This window comes from Aegilops tauschii, chromosome 3 (assembly GCF_002575655.3).
Source record: "Aegilops tauschii subsp. strangulata cultivar AL8/78 chromosome 3, Aet v6.0, whole genome shotgun sequence".
Lineage (NCBI taxonomy): Eukaryota > Viridiplantae > Streptophyta > Magnoliopsida > Poales > Poaceae > Aegilops > Aegilops tauschii.
This window is the reverse complement of record NC_053037.3, coordinates 327,199,976-327,222,382: the sequence shown is the minus strand read 5'-3', so window position 1 is coordinate 327,222,382 and position 22,407 is coordinate 327,199,976. Positions and strand designations below refer to the sequence as shown.

General features: G+C 40.5%; 1 long non-coding RNA gene across 1 annotated transcript; it reads right to left on the bottom strand.

Moving 5' to 3' along the window:
• Positions 1–16,884: 16,884 nt before the first annotated feature.
• Positions 16,885–19,261, bottom strand: LOC141042401 (uncharacterized). The gene is made up of 2 exons (XR_012204986.1): positions 19,021–19,261; positions 16,885–18,910 (listed from the first exon to the last, which is right to left on the bottom strand). It is a non-coding gene; the product is annotated as an uncharacterized lncRNA (long non-coding RNA).
• Between the last annotated feature and the right edge of the window lie 3,146 nt (positions 19,262–22,407).

Sequence of the window (22,407 nt, the reverse complement as noted above, 5' to 3'; positions counted from 1 at the left end):
TATCTATAATTTATGAAGTATTCATACCATGCTTATAACAATTTTATATGGTTTTGGTATGATTTGAATAGAACTAACCCGGACTGACGCTGTTTTCAGCAGAACTACACTGGTATTTTTCAGCAGAACTACGCTGATTTGAATAGCTATGTGTTGAACTCTCTCTTTTTTTTCTCTCTCTCTCTCGTGTTCTTGATTTGGCACGATCTTGATGTATCGTGAGCTTTGTTAATATAGTTGGATCATATGGTGTTTCTCCCTCTCTATCTTGTTGTGATGAACTGAGTTTTTACCTTTGAGGTTTCACTATTATCAGATTGAATACTTTTTGGATTTGAGAACACTTGATGTATGTCTTGCATTTGGACACCCGTGGTGACAATGGGGTGTTCTATTGACTCACTTGATATATGTTTTGGTATTCAACTTGCGGATCATCGTGACATTGGGGTAACCTATGCATAGGGCTTGATACACGTTTTCGTCCTACTTTCTCCGGTAGAAACTTTGGGGGCACTCTTTGAAGTTCTTTGTGTTGGATTGAATATTATGAATCTGAAGTTGTTTGATGCATATCGAATAATCAATTCACAGATACTAGTGGTGACATTGGAGTATCTAGGTGGCGTTAGAGTTGGTTGATGCATATCGTGTGGTGTTATTCTAGTGCGAACTCTAGGGCAATTTCTGACACTCATAGGTATGGCTCAATAGATTGATCGGAAAAGATAACTTTGAGGTGGTTTCGTGCCCTACAACAATTTCATATTATGTTCTCCGCTAGATAAGTACTTTGGAGTGATTCTTTGTCGCATGTTGAGGGATTGTTATATGATTCAATTAGGATCGAGAAGAGGGGTCTAGAGGGTGTTGATTTGACCCTCAACAATTAAAGGTGGAAATTTTTAAGTTCTTCAAGTTAAGGTGGAGTTTTAGCACAAGTTTAAGCATTCACGATACATTTCAAGCAATCATGGCAAGAGTATATGCAGCAGAAAGAGTAAAGCATGCTAATTGCAAGAAAGTAAAGGGTTGGGATTGGAGTGTGCAAACGCAATCAAGCCACGGAGATTTTGGGCGTGGTTCCCATAGGTGGTGCTATCGTACATCCACGTTGATGGAGACTTCAACCCGCGAAGGGTAACGGTTGCGTGAGTCCACGGAGGGCTCCACCCACGAAGGGTCCATGAAGAAGCAACCTTGTCTATCCCACCTTGGCCATCGCCCATGAAGGACTTGCCTCACTCGGGTAAATCTTCACGAAGTAGGCGATCTCCTTGCCCTTACAAACTTCTTGGTTCAACTCCACAACTTGACGGAGGCTCCCAAACGACACCTAACCAATCTAGGAGACACCACTCTCCAAAAGGTAATAGATGGTGTGTTGATGATGAACTCCTTCCTCTTATGCTTCAAATGATAGTCTCCCCAACACTCAACTCTCTCTCACAGATTTGGGTATGGTGGAAAGATGATTTGAGTGGAAAGCAACTTGGGGAAGGCTAGAAATCAAGATTCTTGTGGTAGGAATGGAATGTCTTGATCTCAACACATGAGTAGGTGGTTCTCTCTCAGAAAATGGGTAGTGGAAGTGTAGGCACGTTCTGATGGCTCTCTCTCTCTGTCTCAAATGGAGAAGGTGGTGGAGGGGTATATATAGCTTCCACACAAAATCCAACTGTTACACACATTTGACCCAACTCGGTCAAACCGAATAGAAGAACTCAGTGAGACCGATTTAGTTCAAAATGTGAACGTTAGGAATCTTGGTGGTACCGACTGGAACAACTCGGTGGGACCGATGTGCTAGGGCTTAGGGCAAACATCAACTCGGCGGCACCGATTGCATCAACTCGGTGAGACCAAAATGAAGCAATAAGCAACAGAGCGAATGTCAAGCTAACTCGGTGAGACCGATTGCATTACTCGGTGAGATCGAAATAAATGCAACAAGTCACAAGGAGTTTGCAAGGCCATCTTGGTGAGACCGAGATCCGTATCGGTGTGACTAAATTGTTAGGGTTTCTGGCAGTGGCTATGTCATATAAACTCGGTGGCTCCAAATAGGATGTTTCGGTGGGGCCGAGTTTGACTTTAGGTTTTGGACATATTTGTACTGTGAAAATGGTTGAGGGCTTTGGAGAAATATCACTAAGCAATTTGAGCAAGCAAGCCATTAAGCAACACCTCATCCCCTTTTAATAGTATTGGCTTTCCTATGGACTCAATGTGATCTTGGATCACTAAAATATAAATGAAGAGTTTTGAGCTTTTGCCAATGCATGTCCTAGACACCTTGAAAGGGTTCCACATCCTCTTGTCCTTTCCATGCCATTGTTGAACTTATCTGAAATACACTAGATAAAAGCATCAGTCCAACAAGAGATATGTTGACATTAATTACCAAAATCACCCAGGGAGCACTTGTGCTTTCATTTATGTTAGCATTATTGAGATATTGCACTAGGGAAAGTATGAACCCTAAGCCTTGTTTCTAAGCATTGCAATACCATTTGTGCTCACTTTTGTTACTTGTTACCTTGTTGTTTTATATTTTTAGATTACAAAAACTATCCATACTACACTTGTATCACCATCTCTTAGCCGGATTAGTGCACCTATAGAAGTTACCATTGTATTGGGTGTGTTGGGGACACAAAAGATTTCTTGTATTTGATTGCAGGGTTGTTTGAGAGAGACCATCTTCATCCTACGCCTCCCACGGATTCCACTTGAGGGAAATTTGCTACTGTCCTACAAAACTCTGCGCTTGGAGGCCCAACACGAGTCTACAAGAATAAGTTGTGTAGTAGACATCAATTGACAACCCTCTTGCCCGCCTCGGGTGAAAGGATTTGCTTTTGTGTGTGTAGCTGCTACTTAGGGGAGATTGCTTTGTTCTCCTATTGGTTCAATAACCTTGGTTCCCACTGAGGGAAATACTTATCTCTACTATACTACTTCACCCCTCCTCTTCGGGGAAATCCAACGGTTCGACATTTAGTATCATCCATCCAATCATATCGCTGTGCATCAACAAAGGAGCGTCCGTCTCTTGGATGGCCTGTGCGTTGTCTTTACGAGTCCCTCTTTGGAGTGATGCACGTGTGCTACTTGTGAGTTGTGTTGGGATTTTCCCCGAAGAGGAGGGGAGATCCAGTACAATAGAGATAAGTATTTCCCACAGTGAGAACCAAGGTTTATCAAACCAATAGTAGAATCACGCAAAGCCTCATGAATAGCACCACACACACAAAAGCAAATACTTGCACCCAACACGGGCAAGAGGGTTGCCAATCCCCTTGAACTCGTTACTTGCAAGGATCAAATCTTGTATAGGTAGATGGATAAATTCCAAACAAAATAAAAGATAAAAAATTGCAACAAAGGATTTTTTTTTGTAATATGATAAAGGTAGACCCCGGGGCCATAGTTTTCACTAGAGGCTTCTCTCTCAAACATATAGCATACGGTGGGTGACAAATTACTGTAAGGCAATTGATAGAAAAGCACACAGTTATGACGATGTCCAAAGCAATGATCATGTATATAGGCATCACGTCCGAGAAAAGTAGACAGACTCCTGCATGCATATACTACTATTACTCCACCAATCGACTTCTATCCAACATGCATCTATGGTATTAAGTATAAAACAGAGTAACGCCTTAAGAAAGAAGACATGATGTAGACAAAGTAAACTCAATCAATATGAATAAACCCCATCGTTTTATCCTTAATGGCAACAATACCAATACATGTCTTGTCCTTTTCTGTCACTAGGATATAGAGCACCGCAAGATTGAACCCATCACAAAGCACCTCTCCCATTGAAGATAAATCAATCTAGTTGGCCAACCCAAACGGATAAATCGGAGAGAAATACAAAGCTATAACAATCATGCATAATAAAGTTCAAAAGAGACTTAATTACTTATCATGAATATTCAGATCATAACCCCACAATTCATCGGATCCCAACAAACACAACACAAAAGAAGATTACATTGAATAGAACTCTAAGAACATCAAGAAGAACATTGTATTGAAGATCAAAGAGAAAGAAAAAGCCATCTAGCTACTAGCTATGGACCCATAGGTCTGTGGTGAACTACTAATGCATCATCGAAAGGCGGCAAGGATGATGTACAAGCCCTCCGTGATCGATTCCCCCTCTAGCGGAGTGCCGAAAAAGGCCTCCAGATGTGATCTTGGAAGAACAGAAACTTGTGGCAGCGGAAAAAGGGTTTCAAGTGGCTCTCTGTTGATTTCCCAATATTTGAGAATTTATAGAAGTGTAATTAGGTCAAACAGAGCCTCGTGGGGCCCACAAGGTAACAGGGCGTGGCTCCCCCCAGGGCGCGCCCTGTTGCCTTAACGTCTCCTCGATTGGCGTCTGGTCTCCTCCCAAAGCTTCTACGGTCTCCCTTGTCCAGAAAAAATCGTCAAAAAGTTTCATAGCGTTTGGACTCCGTTGGGTACTGATTTTCTGGAAAAACCAAAAACAAGCCATAAACAACAATTGGCACTAGGCACGGGGTTAATAGGTTAGTCCCAAAAAATGCTATAAAATAGCATATAAATGCATATAAAAGATCCAAGATTGATACTATAATAGCATGGAACAATCAAAAATTATAGATACGTTGGAGATGCATCAGGCATCCCCAAGCTTAATTCCTGCTCGTCCTCGAGTAGGTAAATGGTAAAAATAGAATTTTTGACGTGGAGTGCTACCTAAAATGTTTATGATGTAATCTTTCTTTTAGGGTATGAATATTTATATCCGAATGATTCAAAGCAATAGTCTATAGTTTGATATAAAGACATCTATACTCAAGCATACCAACAAAAAATCATGCCTTTCAAAGTAAAAATGCTAAAGAACGCTATTCCTACAAGATCCTATAATCTTGTCATGCTTTTTCTTCCCAACACAAAGCATTAATCATGAACTACCCCGATGACAAGCCAAGCAATTGGTACATACTTTTTAACAGGCTTCAGATTTTTCAACCCCATGCAATACATGAGTGTGGGCCATGGACATAGCACTCTGGGTGGAATAGAATGCGGTGATAGAGATCAATAACGGGAAGTCAAAAAGGAAGATAGTCTCACATCGACGCGGCTAATCAACGGGCTTTGGAGATGTCCATCAATTGATGTCAATGTGAGGAGTAGGGATTGCCATGCAATGGATGTACTAAGAGCTATAAGTGTATGAAATCTCTAACTCAAAACTAAGTGGGTGTGCATCCAACTTGCTTGCTCATGAATACCTCGGGCATTTGAGAAAGCCCATCATCAGAATATACAAGACAAGTTCTATAACGAAAAAATTCCAGTAGTATATGAAAGTGACAACATACGAGACTCCCTATATGAAAAAAATTGTGCTACTCTGAAGCACAAGTGTGGAAAAGAATAATAACATTGGCCCTTCTCTCTTTTTATCTTTTTTGTGGGCTCTTTTGGCCTCTTTTTTAATCTGGTTTCTCATCCTGACTTGTGGGGCAGTCATAGTCTCCATCATCCTTTCCTCACTGGGACAATGCTCTAATAATGATGATCATCACACTTTTATTTACTTACAACTCGATACTAGAACAATATGACTATATGAATGCCTCTGGCAGTGTACCAGGATGTACAATGATGCCAGCGTAACATGTATGATAATGATGAACGATGACTGAGCCACAAATACTATGTTAGCTATATGTGTTGGGGAACGTAGTAATTTCAAAAAAATTCCTACGCACATGCAAGATCATGGTGATGCATAGCAACGAGAGGGGAGAGTGTTGTCCACGTACCCTCGTAGACCGACAGCGGAAGCGTTATCACAACGCGGTTGATGTAGTCGTACGTCTTCACGATCGGACCGATCAAGTACCGAACGTACGGCACCTCCGAGTTCTACACACGTTCAGCTCGATGACGTCCCTCGAACTCCGATCCAGCCGAGTGTTGAGGGAGAGTTTCGTCAGCACGACGGCTTGGTGACGATGATGATGTTCCACCGACGCAGGGCTTCGCCTAAGCTCCGCAACGGTATTATCGAGGTGTAATATGGTGGAGGGGGGCACCGCACACGGCTGAGAGATCTCAAGGATCAATTGTTGTGTCTCTGGGGTGCCCCCCTGCCCCCGTATATAAAGGAGCAAGGGGGAGGCAGCCGGCCAAGGGGAGAGGCGCGCCATAGGGGGGAGTCCTACTCCCACCGGGAGTAGGACTCCTCCTTTCCTTGTAGGAGTAGGAGAAGGGAAGGGGGAAGGAGAAAGAAGGAAGGGTGCGCCCCCCTTCCCTAGTCCAATTCGGACCAGACCATGGGGAGGGGTGCGGCCACCTTTTGAGGCCTTTCTCTCCTTTCCCGTATGGCCCATTAAGGCCCAATACGAATTCCCGTAACTCTCCGGTACTCCGAAAAATACCCGAATCACTCGGAACCTTTCCGAAGTCCGAATATAGTCGTCCAATATATCGATTTTTACGTCTCGACCATTTTGAGACTCCTCGTCATATCCCCGATCTCATCCGGGACTCCGAACTCCTTCGGTACATCAAAACTCAATAAAACTGTCATCGTAACGTTAAGCGTGCGGACCCTACGGGTTCGAGAACTATGTAGACATGACCGAGACACGTCTCCGGTCAATAACCAATAGCGGGACCTGGATGCCCATATTGGCTCCCACATATTCTACGAAGATCTTTATCGGTCAGACCGCATAACAACATACGTTGTTCCCTTTGTCACCGGTATGTTACTTGCCCGAGATTTGATCGTCGGTATCTCTATACCTAGTTCAATCTCGTTACCGGCAAGTCTCTTTACTCGTTCCGTAACACATCATCCCGCAACTAACTCATTAGTCACAATGCTTGCAAGGCTTATAGTGATGTGCATTACCGAGTGGGCCCGGAGATACCTCTCCGACAATTGGAGTGACAAATCCTAATCTCGAAATATGCCAACCCATCAAGTACCTTTGGAGACACCTGTAGAGCACCTTTATAATCACCCATTTACGTTGTGACGTTTGGTAGCACACAAAGTGTTCCTCCGGTAAACGGGAGTTGCATAATCTCATAGTCAGAGGAACATGCATAAGTCATGAAGAAAGCAATAGCAACATACTAAACGATCGGGTGCTAAGCTAACGGAATGGGTCAAGTCAATCACGTCATTTTCCTAATGAGGTGATCTCGTTAATCAAATGACAACTCATGTCTATGCCTAAGAAACATAACCATCTTTGATTAACGAGCTAGTCAAGTAGAGGCATACTAGTGACACTCTGTTTGTCTATGTATTCACACATGTATTATGTTTCCGGTTAATACAATTCTACCATGAATAATAAACATTTATCATGATATAAGGAAATATATAATACTTTATTATTGCCTCTAGGGCATATTTCCTTCAGTCTCCCACTTGCACTAGAGTCAATAATCTAGTTCACATCGCCATGTGATTTAACATCAATAATTCACATCACCATGTGATTAACACCCATAGTTCACATCTCTATGTGACCAACACTCAAAGGGTTTACTAGAGTCAATAATTATGTGATTAACACCCAAAGAGTACTAAGGTGTGATCATGTTTTGATTGTGAGATAATTTTAGTCAACGGGTCTATCACATTCAGATCCCTAAGGATTTTGCAAATTCCTATGTCTACAATGCTCTGCACGGAGCTACTCTAGCTAATTGCTCCCACTTTCAATATGTATCTAGACCGAGACTTAGAGTCATCTAGATTTAGTGTCAAAACTTGCATCGACGTAACCCTTTACGACGAACCTTTTGTCACTTCCATAATCGAGAAACATTTCCTTATTCCACTAAGGATAATTTTGACCGCTGTCCAGTGATCTACTCCTAGATCACTATTGTACTCCCTTGCCAAAATCAGTGTAGGGTATACAATAGATCTGGTACACAGCATGGCATACTTTATAGAACCTATAGCCAAGGCATAGGGAATGACTTTCATTATCTTTCTATCTTCTGCCGTGGTCGGGCTTTTGAGTCTTTACTCAATTTCACACCTTGTAACACAGGCAAGAACTCTTTCTTTGACTGTTCTATTTTGAACTACTTCAAAATCTTGTTAAGGTATGTACTCATTGAAAAACTTATCAAGCGTCTTCATCTATCTCTATAGATCTTGATGCTCAATATGTAAGCAGCTTCACCGAGGTCTATCTTTGAAAAACTCCTTTCAAACACTCCTTTATGCTTGCAGAATAATTCTACATTATTTCTGATTAACAATATGTCATTCACATATACTTATCAGAAATGTTGTAGTGCTCCCACTCACTTTCTTGTAAATACAGGCTTCACCGCAAGTCTGTATACAACTATATGCTTTGATCAACTTATCAAAGCGTATATTCCAACTCCGAGATGCTTGCACCAGTCCATTGATGGATCGCTGGAGCTTGCATATTTTGTTAGCACCTTTAGGATTGACAAAACCTTCTGGTTGCATCATATACAACTCTTCTTTAATAAATCCATTAAGGAATGCAGTTTTGTTTATCCCTTTGCCATATTTCATAAAATGCGGCAATTTCTAACATGATTCGGACAGACTTAAGCATAGATACGAGTGAGAAACTCTCATCGTAGTCAACATCTTGAACTTATCGAAAACCTTTTGCGACAATTCTAGCTTTGTAGATAGTGACACTACTATCAGCGTCCGTCTTCCTCTTGAAGATCCATTTAATCTCAATGGCTCGCCGATCATTGGGCAAGTCAATCAAAGTCCATACTTTGTTCTCATATATGGATCTTATCTCTGATTTCATGGCCTCAAGCCATTTCGTGGAATCTGGGCTCACCATCGCTTCTTCATAGTTCGTAGGTTCGTCATGGTCTAGTAACATAACCTCCAGAACAGGATTACCGTACCACTCTGGTGCGGATCTTACTCTGGTTGACCTACGAGGTTCAGTAATAACTTGATCTGAAGTTCCATGATCATCATCATTAACTTCCTCACTAATTGGTGTAGGAGTCACAGGAAGAGATTTCTGTGATGAACTACTTTCCAATAAGGGAGCAGGTACAGTTACCTCATCAAGTTCTACTTTCATCCCACTCACTTCTTTCGAGAGAAACTCCTTCTCTAGAAAGGATCCATACTAAGCAACGAATGTCTTGCCTTCGGATCTGTGATAGAAGGTATACCCAACTGTTTCCTTTGGGTATCATATGAAGACACATTTCTCCGATTTGGGTTTGAGCTTATCAGGATGAAACTTTTTCACATAAGCATCGCAACCCCAAAATTTTAAGAAACGACAACTTTGATTTCTTGCTAAACCTCAGTTCATAAGGCGTCGTCTCAACGGATTTTGATGGTGCCCTATTTAACGTGAATGCAGCTGTCTCTAATGCATAACCCCAAAACGATAGTGGTAGATCGGTAAGATACATCATATATCGCACCATATCTAATAAAGTACGATTACGACGTTCGGACACACCATTACACCGTGGTGTTCCAGGTGGCGTGAGTAGTGAAACTATTTCACATTGTTTTAACTGAAGGCCAAACTCGTAACTCAAATACTCTTCTCTACGATCAGATCATAGAAACTTTATTTTCTTGTCACGATAATTTTCCACTTCACTCTGAAATTCTTTGAACTTTTCAAATGTTTCAGACTTATGTTTCATCAAGTAGATATACCCATATCTGCTCAAATAATCTATGAAGGTCAGAAAATAATGATACCTGCTACGAGCCTCAATATTCATCGGGCCACATACATCTGTATGTATGATTTCCAACAAATCTGTTGCTCTCTCCATAGTACCGGAGAACGGCGTTTTAGTCATCTTGCCCATGAGGCACGGTTCGCAAGCATCAAGTGATTCATAATCAAGTGATTCCAAAATCCCATCAGTATGGAGTTTCTTCATGCGCTTTACACCAATATGACCTAAACGGCAGTGCCACAAATAAGTTGCACTATCATTATTAACTTTGCATCTTTTGGCTTCAATATTGTGATTATGTGTATCACTACGATCGAGATCCAACAAACCATTTTCGTTGGTGTGTATGACCATAGAAGGTTTTTATTCATGTAAACAGAACAACAATTGTTCTCTAACTTAAATGAATAACCGAATTGCGAAAAACATGATCAAATCATATTCATGCTCAACGCAAACACCAAATAACACTTATTTAGTTTCAACACTAATCTCAAAAGTACAGGGAGTGTGCGATGATGATCATATCAATCTTGGAACTACTTCCAACATACATCGTCACCTCGCCTTTTACTAGTCTATGTTTATTCTGCAACTCCCATTTCAAGTTACTACTCTTTAGCAACTGAACTAGTAAGTACACATCAATAACATGTATATCCAATATACCTTTGTTCACTTTGCCATCCTTCTTATCCACCAAATACTTGGGGTAGTTCCGCTTCCAGTGAACAGTCCCTTTGCAGTAGAAGCACTTAGTCTCAGGCTTAGGACCAGACTTAGGCTTCTTCACTTGAGCAGCAACTTGCTTGTCGTTCTTCTTGAAGTTCCCCTTCTTCCCTTTGCCCTTTTCTTGAAACTAGTGGTCTCGTCAACTATCAACACTTGATGTTTTTCTTGATTTCTACCTTCGTCGATTTCAGCATCACGAAGAGCTCGGGAATTACTTTCGTCATCCCTTGCATACTATAGTTCATCACGAAGTTCTACTAACTTGGTGATGGTGACTAGAGAATTCTGTCAATCACTATTTTATCTGGAAGATTAACTCCCACTTGATTCAAGCGATTGTAGTACCCAGACAATCTGAGCACATGCTCACTAGTTGAGCGATTCTCCTCCATCTTTAGCTATAGAACTTGTTGGAGACTTCATATCGCTCAACTCGGGTATTTGCTTGAAATATTAACTTCAACTCCTGGAACATCTTATATGTTCCATGACGTTCAAAACGTCTTTGAAGTCCCGATTCTAAGCTGTTAAGCATGGTGCACTAAACTATCAAGTAGTCATCATATTGAGCTAGCCAAACGTTCATAACGTCTGCATCTGCTCCTGCAATAGGTCTGTCACCTAGCGGTGCATCAAGGACATAATTTTTCTGTGCAGCAATGAGGATAATCCTCAGATCACGGATCCAATCCGCATCTTTGCTACTAACATATTTCAACATAATTTTTCTCTAGGAACATATCAAAAATAAACAGGGAAGCAACAACGCGAGCTATTGATCTACAACATAATTTGCAAAATACTATCAGGACTAAGTTCATGATAAATTTATGTTCAATTAATCATATTACTTAAGAACTCCCACTTAGATAGACATCCCTCTAATCCTCTAAGTGATCACGTGATCCATATCAACTAAACCATGTCCGATCATCACGTGAGATGGAGTAGTTTCAATGGTGAACATCACTATGTTGATCATATCTACTATATGATTCACGCTCGACCTTTCGGTCTCCGTGTTCTGAGGCCATATATGTTATATGCTAGGCTCGTCAAGTTTAACCTGAGTATTCCGCGTGTGCAACTGTTTTGCACCCGTTGTATTTGAACGTAGAGCCTATCACACCCGATCATCACGTGGTGTCTCAGCATGAAGAACTTTCGCAACGGTGCATACTCAGGGAGAACACTTATACTTTGATAATTTAGTGAAGGATCATCTTATAATGCTACCGTCAAACAAAGCAAGATAAGATGCATAAAGGATTAACATCACATGCAATCAATATAAGTGATATGATATGGCCATCATCATCTTGTGCTTGTGATCTCCATCTCCGAAGCACCGTGCTTGTGATCTCCATCTCCGAAGCACCGTCATGATCACCATTATCACCGGCACGACACCTTGATCTCCATCGTAGCATCGTTGTCGTCTCGTCAATCTTATGCTTCTACGACTATCGCTACCGCTTAGTGATAAAGTAAAGCATTACATGGCGATTGCATTGCATACAATAAAACGACAACCATATGGCTCCTGCCAGTTGCCGATAACTCGGTTACAGAACATGATCATCTCATACAACAAATTATATCACATCATGTCTTGACCATATCACATCACAACATGCCCTGCAAAAACAAGTTAGACGTCCACTACTTTGTTGTTGCAAGTTTTACGTGGCTGCTACGGGCTTAGCAAGAACCGTTCTTACCTACGCATCAAAACCACAACGATAGTTTGTCAAGTTGGTGCTGTTTTAACCTTCGCAAGGACCGGGCGTAGCCACACTCGGTTCAACTAAAGTGAGAGAGACAGACACCCGCCAGTCACCTTTAAGCAACGAGTGCTCGCAACGGTGAAACCAGTCTCGCGTAAGCGTACGCGTAATGTCGGTCCGGGCCGCTTCATCTCACAATACCGCTGAACCAAAGTATGACATGCTGGTAAGCAGTATGACTTATATCGCCCACAACTCACTTGTATTCTACTCGTGCATAGCATCAACGCATAAACCAGGCTCGGATGCCACTGTTGGGGAACGTAGTAATTTCAAAAAAATTCCTACGCACACGCAAGATCATGGTGATGCATAGCAACGAGAGGGGAGAGTGTTGTCCACGTACCCTCGTAGACCGACAGCGGAAGCGTTATCACAACGCGGTTGATGTAGTCGTACGTCTTCACGATCCGACCGATCAAGTACCGAACGTACGGCACCTCCGAGTTCTACACACGTTCAGCTCGATGACGTCCCTCGAACTCCGATCCAGCCGAGTGTTGAGGGAGAGTTTCGTCAGCACGACGGCGTGGTGACGATGATGATGTTCCACCGACGCAGGGCTTCGCCTAAGCTCCGCAACGGTATTATCGAGGTGTAATATGGTGGAGGGGGGCACCGCACACGGCTGAGAGATCTCAAGGATCAATTGTTGTGTCTCTGGGGTGCCCCCCTGCCCCCGTATATAAAGGAGCAAGGGGGAGGCAGCCGGCCAAGGGGAGAGGCACGCCATAGGGGGGAGTCCTACTCCCACCGGGAGTAGGACTCCTCCTTTCCTTGTGGGAGTAGGAGAAGGGAAGGGGGAAGGAGAAAGAAGGAAGGGTGCGCCCTCCTTCCCTAGTCCAATTCGGACCAGACCATGGGGAGGGGTGCGGCCACCTTTCGAGGCCTTTCTCTCCTTTCCCGTATGGCCCATTAAGGCCCAATACGAATTCCCGTAACTCTCCGGTACTCCGAAAAATACCCGAATCACTCGGAACCTTTCCGAAGTCCGAATATAGTCGTCCAATATATCGATTTTTACGTCTCGACCATTTCGAGACTCCTCGTCATATCCCCGATTTCATCCGAGACTCCGAACTCCTTCGGTACATCAAAACTCAATAAAACTGTCATCGTAACGTTAAGCGTGCGGACCCTACGGGTTCGAGAACTATGTAGACATGACCGAGACACGTCTCCGGTCAATAACCAATAGCGGGACCTGGATGCCCATATTGGCTCCCACATATTCTACGAAGATCTTTATCGGTCAGACCGCATAACAACATACGTTGTTCCCTTTGTCACCGGTATGTTACTTGCCCGAGATTTGATCGTCGGTATCTCTATACCTAGTTCAATCTCGTTACCGGCAAGTCTCTTTACTCGTTCCGTAACACATCATCCCGCAACTAACTCATTAGTCACAATGCTTGCAAGGCTTATAGTGATGTGCATTACCGAGTGGGCCCAGAGATACCTCTCCGACAATTGGAGTGACAAATCCTAATCTCGAAATACGCCAACCCATCAAGTACCTTTGGAGACACCTGTAGAGCACCTTTATAATCACCCATTTACGTTGTGATGTTTGGTAGCACACAAAGTGTTCCTCCGGTAAACGGGAGTTGCATAATCTCATAGTCAGAGGAACATGCATAAGTCATGAAGAAAGCAATAGCAACATACTAAACGATCGGGTGCTAAGCTAACGGAATGGGTCAAGTCAATCACGTCATTTTCCTAATGAGGTGATCTCGTTAATCAAATGACAACTCATGTCTATGCCTAGGAAACATAACCATCTTTGATTAACGAGCTAGTCAAGTAGAGGCATACTAGTGACACTCTGTTTGTCTATGTATTCACACATGTATTATGTTTCCGGTTAATACAATTCTAGCATGAATAATAAACATTTATCATGATATAAGGAAATATATAATACTTTATTATTGCCTCTAGGGCATATTTCCTTCAATATGATCATGCAAAGCAATATGATAATGAAGGTGTATGTCATAACAACGGAATGATGGAAGTTGCATGGCAATATATCTCGGAATGGCTATGAAGATGCCATGATAAGTAGGTATGGTGGCTGTTTTGAGGAAGATATAAGGAGACTTATGTGTGATAGAGCGTATCATATCACGGGGTTTGGATGCACTGAAGTTTGCACCAACTCTCGAGGTGAGAAAGGGCAATGCACAGTACCGAAGAGGCTAGAAAATGGCGGAAAGGTGAGAGTGCGTATAATCCATGGACTTACATTAGTCATAAAGAACTCACATACTTATTGTTAAATTTTGTTAGCCCTGGGGGGATAGATTGGTAGGAGACCATCGCTCGTTCCCGACCGCCACTCATAAGGTAGAGACTCAATAATAAATCATGCTCCAACTTCATCGCATAATGGGAGACTATACGTGCATGCTTCGGGAATCACAAACCTTAACACCAATATTCTTACTATACCATAATCATTCACTAGTACCCCCCGCATATTACCATCTCAATATCCCAAAACTATTGCAAGGAATCAAAGTTATCATATTTAGTGATCTACATTAAAGTTTTTATTATATCCCTCTTGAATACCTATCATATCAGGACCAATTTCATAAAATATGCATATTGCCATTAATATTTATTAGACTCTCAAAACGATATAAGTGAAGCATGAGAATGCAACTATTTCTTTACAATATAACCATCGCCGTGCTCTAAAAGATATAAGTGAAGCACTAGAGCAACTGCCTAGCTAAAAAGATATAAGTGAAACACATAGAGTATTCTAACATATAATGAATAAATGAGTGCCCCTCTCAAAAGGTGTGTGCAGCAAAAAATGATTGTTGAAAACTAAAAATGAAACAAACAAAAGACTACTATCATACAATATGCTCCAAGGAAAACTCATATCATGCGATGAACAAAAATATAGCTCCAAGCCAAGTAGTATACCGATGGATTGTAAACGAAAGAGGGGACGCCATCCGGGGCATCCCCAAGCTTAGATGATTGAGTCTCCTTGAATATTACCTTGGGTTACCTTGGGAATCCCCAATATTAGGGTCTTGCCACTCCTTATTCCTTCATACATCGTGATGTCACCCAAAAATTGAAAACTTCAGCACACAAAACTCAACAGAAACTTCGTGAGATCCGTTAGTATCATAAGCAAATCATAAACTTTAGGTACTGTTATGAACCCATTTATATTTTATTCTTACATAATACCCATTGTATTCTAACTTCTCCATGACTTATACCCCCCGATATAATCCATAACATCCTTAAAACAAGCAAACTATGCAACAGAAAACAAAATCTGTCCAAAACAGAACAGTCTATAATTATCTGAACAAACACTATACTTATGTAACTCCAAACACTCTGAAAAATTAGGACAACATGGTTAATTTTAATATCAATAATGTGTAAAAAATTCAGAATTTTATCATGTTCCAGTGAATATGAAAATTCCAGTACTGGGCGCAAAAGTTTCTGCTTTTTCATAGAATCAAGTCAAATATCAACCAAATCATCCCAAAGGCTTTACTTGGCACAAACACTAATTAAAACATGAAAACACAATTATAACAGTATCATAATTCTATGAACACTCAAAAACAGAAATGAAAACAAGAAAAAATAAGATAACTATTGAGTTGTCTCCCAACAAGCGCTATTGTTTTACGCCCCTAGCTAGGCGCAAGGCATTCTTTCAAGTGTTGTCATCCTTCACATTAATTCCATAGGTGGCTCTCATAATAGATTCATATGGTGGATTAATTATCTTTCTAGGGAAGTGTTCCATCCCTTTCTTTAATGGGAATTGAAATCTTATATTTCCTTCTTTCATATCAATAATAGCACCCATGCTTCGTAGGAAAGGCCTACCAAGTATTATAGGACAAGACAGATTACATTCAATATCAAGCACAATTAAATACACGGGCACATAATTTCTGTTAGAAATAATAAGCACATCATTTATTCTACCCAATGGTTTCTTAATAGTTGAATCCGCTAAGTGCAAATTAAGGGAACATTCATCCATATCAACAAGGCCTAGCACATCACATAAAGATGTCGGTATAGTAGAAACGATAACATCTAGATCACATAAAGCATTACATTCATGATCTTTAATTTTTACTTTAATAGTAGGTTCCCTTTCATCATGCAATTTCCTAGGTATTGAAACCTCCAACTCTAGCTTTTCTTCATGAGCTTCTACAATATGTTTAGTAAAAGCTTTATTTTGTTCATAAGCATTGGGTGAATTAATCATGGATTGCAACAAGGAAATACATTCAACTAAATGAAAACTATAATAATTAAAGTCCTTGTAATTCAAGGTAGTGGGCACATCACTATTTAAAGTCTTAACCTCTCCAAACCCACTTTTATCATTTTTATCATTAAGATCATCACCCTCCGAAAAAGTAGGACACCTTCTAGCTAAAGTTGACTCATCTCTAGTCCCTTTTTCATCAAGTTTTATATTACTAAACAAGGATTCAATCGGTGAGACACCAACCATTTTAATATACTAGAAGATACCCCGCGCGTTGCGGCGGGACATTCTGCCTTCCATCGGAGTTTAAGGGATACATACTTTATAAAGGATAAAAACAGAGATGGCATTAAAGTAGAGATCTTCATGCTTACATTTAAAATGTAGTACAAAAATAGTTAGATCTTATGGACTTGTGACTAAAAGTACACTAATGCACAGTGATCAGTTCAGATTTTTGAAGCCATTCTATTATGTACATTGAGCAATGGGCATTCGGGTGGTTTGGGGGGCATAAGGAAATAAAAGAGAGATACACTGTGCATTCACTTCTTTTAGTCCTGAAGCAAGTATACCTCCATAGCTTTTCAAAAAAATAGTACACTTCCATATATAATCCAAGGAAGCCCTACTATTGGTTTTGACGTCCACATGGTAACATCTGACCTGAATAGTAATATTAAATTTCATTCTAGCTCGGCTAAATGAAAGACAAATCTAGTACATAAAGAAAACTCAGCATGTTATAGATAGTTTCTACACACAAGGCAAGATTAATTGTTGTATTTTTCTGTCTGTATCTAACATAACAGGTATGTATGTGAGATTTGTCCAATACCTTCTTTATGAGTGAAAGATATATAAACAATAATAATGAAAGTAGTACTTTACTTATTAATTAGGTAGAGACACTGCAACTGATTCTCCAATGCCTTTGCTTCTAGTTACAGGCCGGACCGTTTGTCCTGTTGGTAAAATACTAAAATTTCAAACCTCGAGGGCGAATTTATTATCAAAATGCTATGTAATGCGAGCAAAAAATCTTACATCACATGATAAAAACTACTATCGGTGGCTTGGATCAAATAGGTTACAGAAGTCAAATGATAAATAATGGGAATGAACCATGTCCGGTCTTATTTACATCAAAATATGGTAGCATCTGTCTGGGTGTTACTAACTCAGGCATGTGGATATTGCTGTAAAGCTTTGCCTGAAAACTAAATATGGACAAAAGTTTAGGAATGATATAGAAATAGATCAATGTTTCCCATGCCCATAAATCATGCACAATACACTTAAGTTTCTAGTAGCTATCAATAAAGTAAGAGTACGTTTTATTTAGCTTTAGTTCGTAAGCAAAAAATATAGAGTGCCAATATGTCGGTAGATCAATTATTCCACCAATTCCATTTGCTAACTCCAATCCGACTACCTATAACCTGTAGGTACCAAAAGAGTATGGAGTAAGCTCAAAATTCAAAGGAAAAGAAAATAATAGATACGATTTAACAGGAGGCCCTTCAAACCACAAATATTATTCAATTTCAAAAGGAGTGTTTTTTCCACAGAAGCAAAGTATTTGGAACCTATTCAAAGAATGAACTTCTTTTAGACTAAATAGGAAATAAATTACTAAAAGCCAGATTATAATTAGAGATTAAAGTACTATGCAACTCACTAGGGACACCTGCAATCAAATATTGATCTCCCTGATTTCTTGCCAGAGACACCAGTTCTGATTTCTTTTGATCATCTAGATCTGATTTGAGTCAAAAGACTAAAAACCTTTCTAACGTCACAAATGATCAGAAACTAAGCTGGTTTATTTGGTGTGTTTGCCTTCAGGCCATTAAATAAGACCGAGCAATCAATCTCCAGAATAACATGACCCTGTAAATTTTCAATAGAGCATTCAAACCAATCAAAGCGGGAGCAACCTCTGCCTCTTAAGTTTCAGCGAACTGAGTAATGCTTCGCCCGAGGGAATAGAACACCATGCCACGTTGTGATCCCTGGCCACCATACCTACCTAGTAGCGTCACATATCTGGTACGAAAGAAGCATCAGTACGAAATTTAACCTTACCAACGTCTGGGACCTGCCAATGGATGACAGCCGCACCTATCTCTTGGTCCCTATTCGCAACAATATCATTATGCTGCCTGTTACTACCTGCTTTGTTGACAATCATATCTGATTCCAAGGGATCCCTCGCAGCTTCTCCATGTGGATCACTCAAATCAGTACAGGAAGGGATGTTGAGAAAATAGGATCGGTTAACCTCAGGAACACACATCTAGGAATTCCAGTATTAATTTGCTTCCTCCAATTAAATCCAAACACTCTGAATCTGGTGGATGGTCAAATCGAGTGGCACGAAGCAAGAGTTAATGGATCGCGGATTAAAAAAATCACCATCATGCAATAGGAGTGAGCAGTTTATAAGGGAGGAAGATGTACCTGTAGAAGCATTCAGATTCACCAAGCACGCATCCGTGGTGACACGGCAGGGGCAGCGATGGCTTCCATTTCTCCCGTCCAGCACATGTAGCAGCGGAAGGATATAAGCATTGACCGTGGGGGGATTCAACCCGCGCTGGCCTTCTAGGAGAGAAAAGTAACGAATCTGGCCTTCCCCCGTCCCTTTCATGTGTGTTTCTGGTGGGGAGATCGATAGTCGGGGGGAGAAGCAGAGAAGATCGAGAGCCCGTGGGAAGATCGATAGTCTGGGCAATTAACCCAATCGTGAAGGGTTGGAAGATTTGTGTCGTTAGCAGGTGGGCTTAGCGCTTTAGTCAATGGACTTTACCGAGTTGTGCACAAAACAGAACAGATGATGTGGCATCATGCAGAGGAGCAGTTGTTGATGATGTGGCGAGCTTGCTGATGTGGACGGGCTGCATGTCAAGATAAATAGGTTAGTGGGGATCAACTATTTAGGTATTATAGATTCATCATGATTACGGTAAAAACCGGGCGGAATAGCCTTTTCTAGGAATTCTCGCTTAGCTATCAACCTAGCGGTTCTCTCTTTAGTTTCACTAATAGAGACATAAATAGCTTAATAGACTCATTAGTATCATGCTCGGGTGGCAAAATTTTAATTTTAAGAGTATCCACACCATGAGCAATTTTATCCATGTTCCTAGCCATATCATCAACTTTATTCAATTTTTCTTCTATCATGGCATTAAAAAATCTTTTGAGATAATAAATTCTTTAATGTTGTTCTCAACATCATTAGGTATCCTATTATTATTATTATAGGAATTACCATAATTACTAGAAGAATTTCTGGGATACGGTTAGGATTAAAATTACCTCTATAAGCATTGTTGTTGAAATTATTTCTAGAGAAAAAATACACATCAATAGCATAACAATTTTTCTCAATCAAAGTAGATAATGGCACATCATTAGGATTAACATGAGCATTTTTATTTTACCTTCTAACCAGTTGGAGCTCGTTCGGTATGCCATTGAAAGTAATTTTCCATTATATTATCAAGGAGTTTTGTACCTTCCCCCAATGTGATTTCAATGAAAGTACCACCTGCAGCAGAGTCTAGAAAATTTCTGGAAACAAAGTTTAGTCCCACATAGAAATTTTGTATAATCATCCATAAACTTAAACCACGAGTCGGACAATTACTAATCATTAATTTCATTCTCTCCCAAGATTGTGCAACATGTTCATACTCAAGTTGCTTAAAATTAATACTTTGATTTCTAAAAGAAATAATTTTAGCGGGAGGAAAATACTTGGCAATAAAAGCATCCTTACACTTATTCCAAGAATCAATACTATTTCGAGGCAAGGATGAAAACCAAGTTTTAACATGATCTCTTTGCGAGAACTATAATAATTTCAACTTAACAATATAATTATCCACACCTTATTTCTTTTGCATATCACATAATTAAATGAAAGTGTTAAGATGGGATGCAATATGGATAGAATTATCAAAGCGGCATTAATATCACATGACTCCGCACTAGTGGAGGGAGAAGCAATTGGAGTACTAATATAATCGTTATTATTAGTATTTGAAAAATCACACAACTTGGTATTTTCCTGAGACATAGCGACAAAGCAACCAAACGAGCAAACAAAAATATTTTTGTGTTTTTGTATTTTTTATGAGAAGTGGGGGAGAAAAAACAAGACGCAAATGCAAATAAAAAGTAGAGCTAGTAGATGATAGTTTGTGTATAGGTACTTGATTGGTTTTGATGATGCCTCCCCGACAACGGCGCCAGAAATTCTTCCTGCTACTTATGAGCTGCATTGGAATTTTTCCTGAAGAGGAGGGAAGATGCAACACAGTCGAGATAAGTATTTTCCTAAGTGAGAACCAAGGTTTATTGAACCAATAGAAGAATCATGCAAAGCCTCGTGCACAGCAACTGCACCACACAAAATCAAATACTTGCACCCAACGCATGTAAGAAGGTTGTCAATCCCCTTGAACTCGTTACTTGCAAAGATCAAATCTTGTATACGTAGATGGATAAATTGCAAAGAAAAATAAAAGATAAAAAAATACAGCAAAGGAATTTTGGTTTCTGTAATATGATAAAGGTAGACCCTGAGCCAATAGTGTTCATTAGAGGCATCTCTCTCGAACACATAGCATACGGTGGGTGAACAAATTACTGTTGGGCAATTGATAGAAAAGCGCATAGTTATGATGATATCCAAGGCAATGATCATGCATATAGGCATCACGTCCGAGACAGTAGACCGACTCCTGCCTGCATCTACTACTAAGTATAAAACAGAGTAATGCCTTAAACAAGATGACATAATGTAGACAAAGTAAACTCAATCAATATGAATAAACCCCATCGTTTTATCCTTAATGGCAAAAATACAAATACGTGTCTTGTCCCTTTCTGTCACTGGGATATGGAGCGCCACAAGATTGAACCAATCACAAAGAAACTCTCTACTGAAGATAAACCAATCTAGTTGGCCGAACCAAACGGATAGATCAGAGAGAAATACAAAGCTATAACAATCATGCATGATAAAGTTCAGAAAAGACTCAATTACTTCTCATGAATATTCATATCATAAACTGACAGTTCATCGGATCCCAAGAAACACACCACAAAATAAGATTTCAGCGAATAAAACTCCAAGAAACTGTAGGAGAACATTGTATTGAAGATCAAAGAGAGAGACAGAAGAAAACAACTATGGACCCGTAGGTTTGTGGTAAACTGCTCACGCATCATCGGAAGGCGGCAAGGATGATGTAGAAGCAGTCCGTGATCGATTCCCCTTCCGGCAGAGTACCGAAAAAGGCCTCCAGTTGGGACCGCAAAAGAACAAAAACTTGCGGCGGCGGAAAAAGGGTTTCAGGTGGCTCTCTGTTAGTTTCCCAATATTGTACAATTTATAGAAGTGGAATTAGGTCAGACAGAGCCTCAGGGACCCACAGGGTAACAGGGCGCCCCCCTCACAAGGCGTGCCCAGTTGCCTTGTCGTCTCCTCGATTGCCTTCTGGTCTCCTCCCGAAGCTTCTAGGGTCTCTCATGTCTAGAAAAAAACGTCAAAAAGTTCCTTAGTTGTTGGACTGCATTTGGTATTAATTTTCTGGAAAACCAAAAACAAGCAAAACACAACAACTGGCACTAGGCACTGGGTTAATAGGGTAGTCCCAAAAAATGATATAGAATAGCATCTAAATGCATATAAAACATCCAAGATTGATACTATAATATCTTGGAAGAATAAAAAATTATAGATATGTTGGAGGCGTATCAACGTGGTGTATCTTGTGTGTGCCGCTCAGCGGTTGTGATGGTTCTCATCCGATTTACCATGCTTTTCGGTCGATT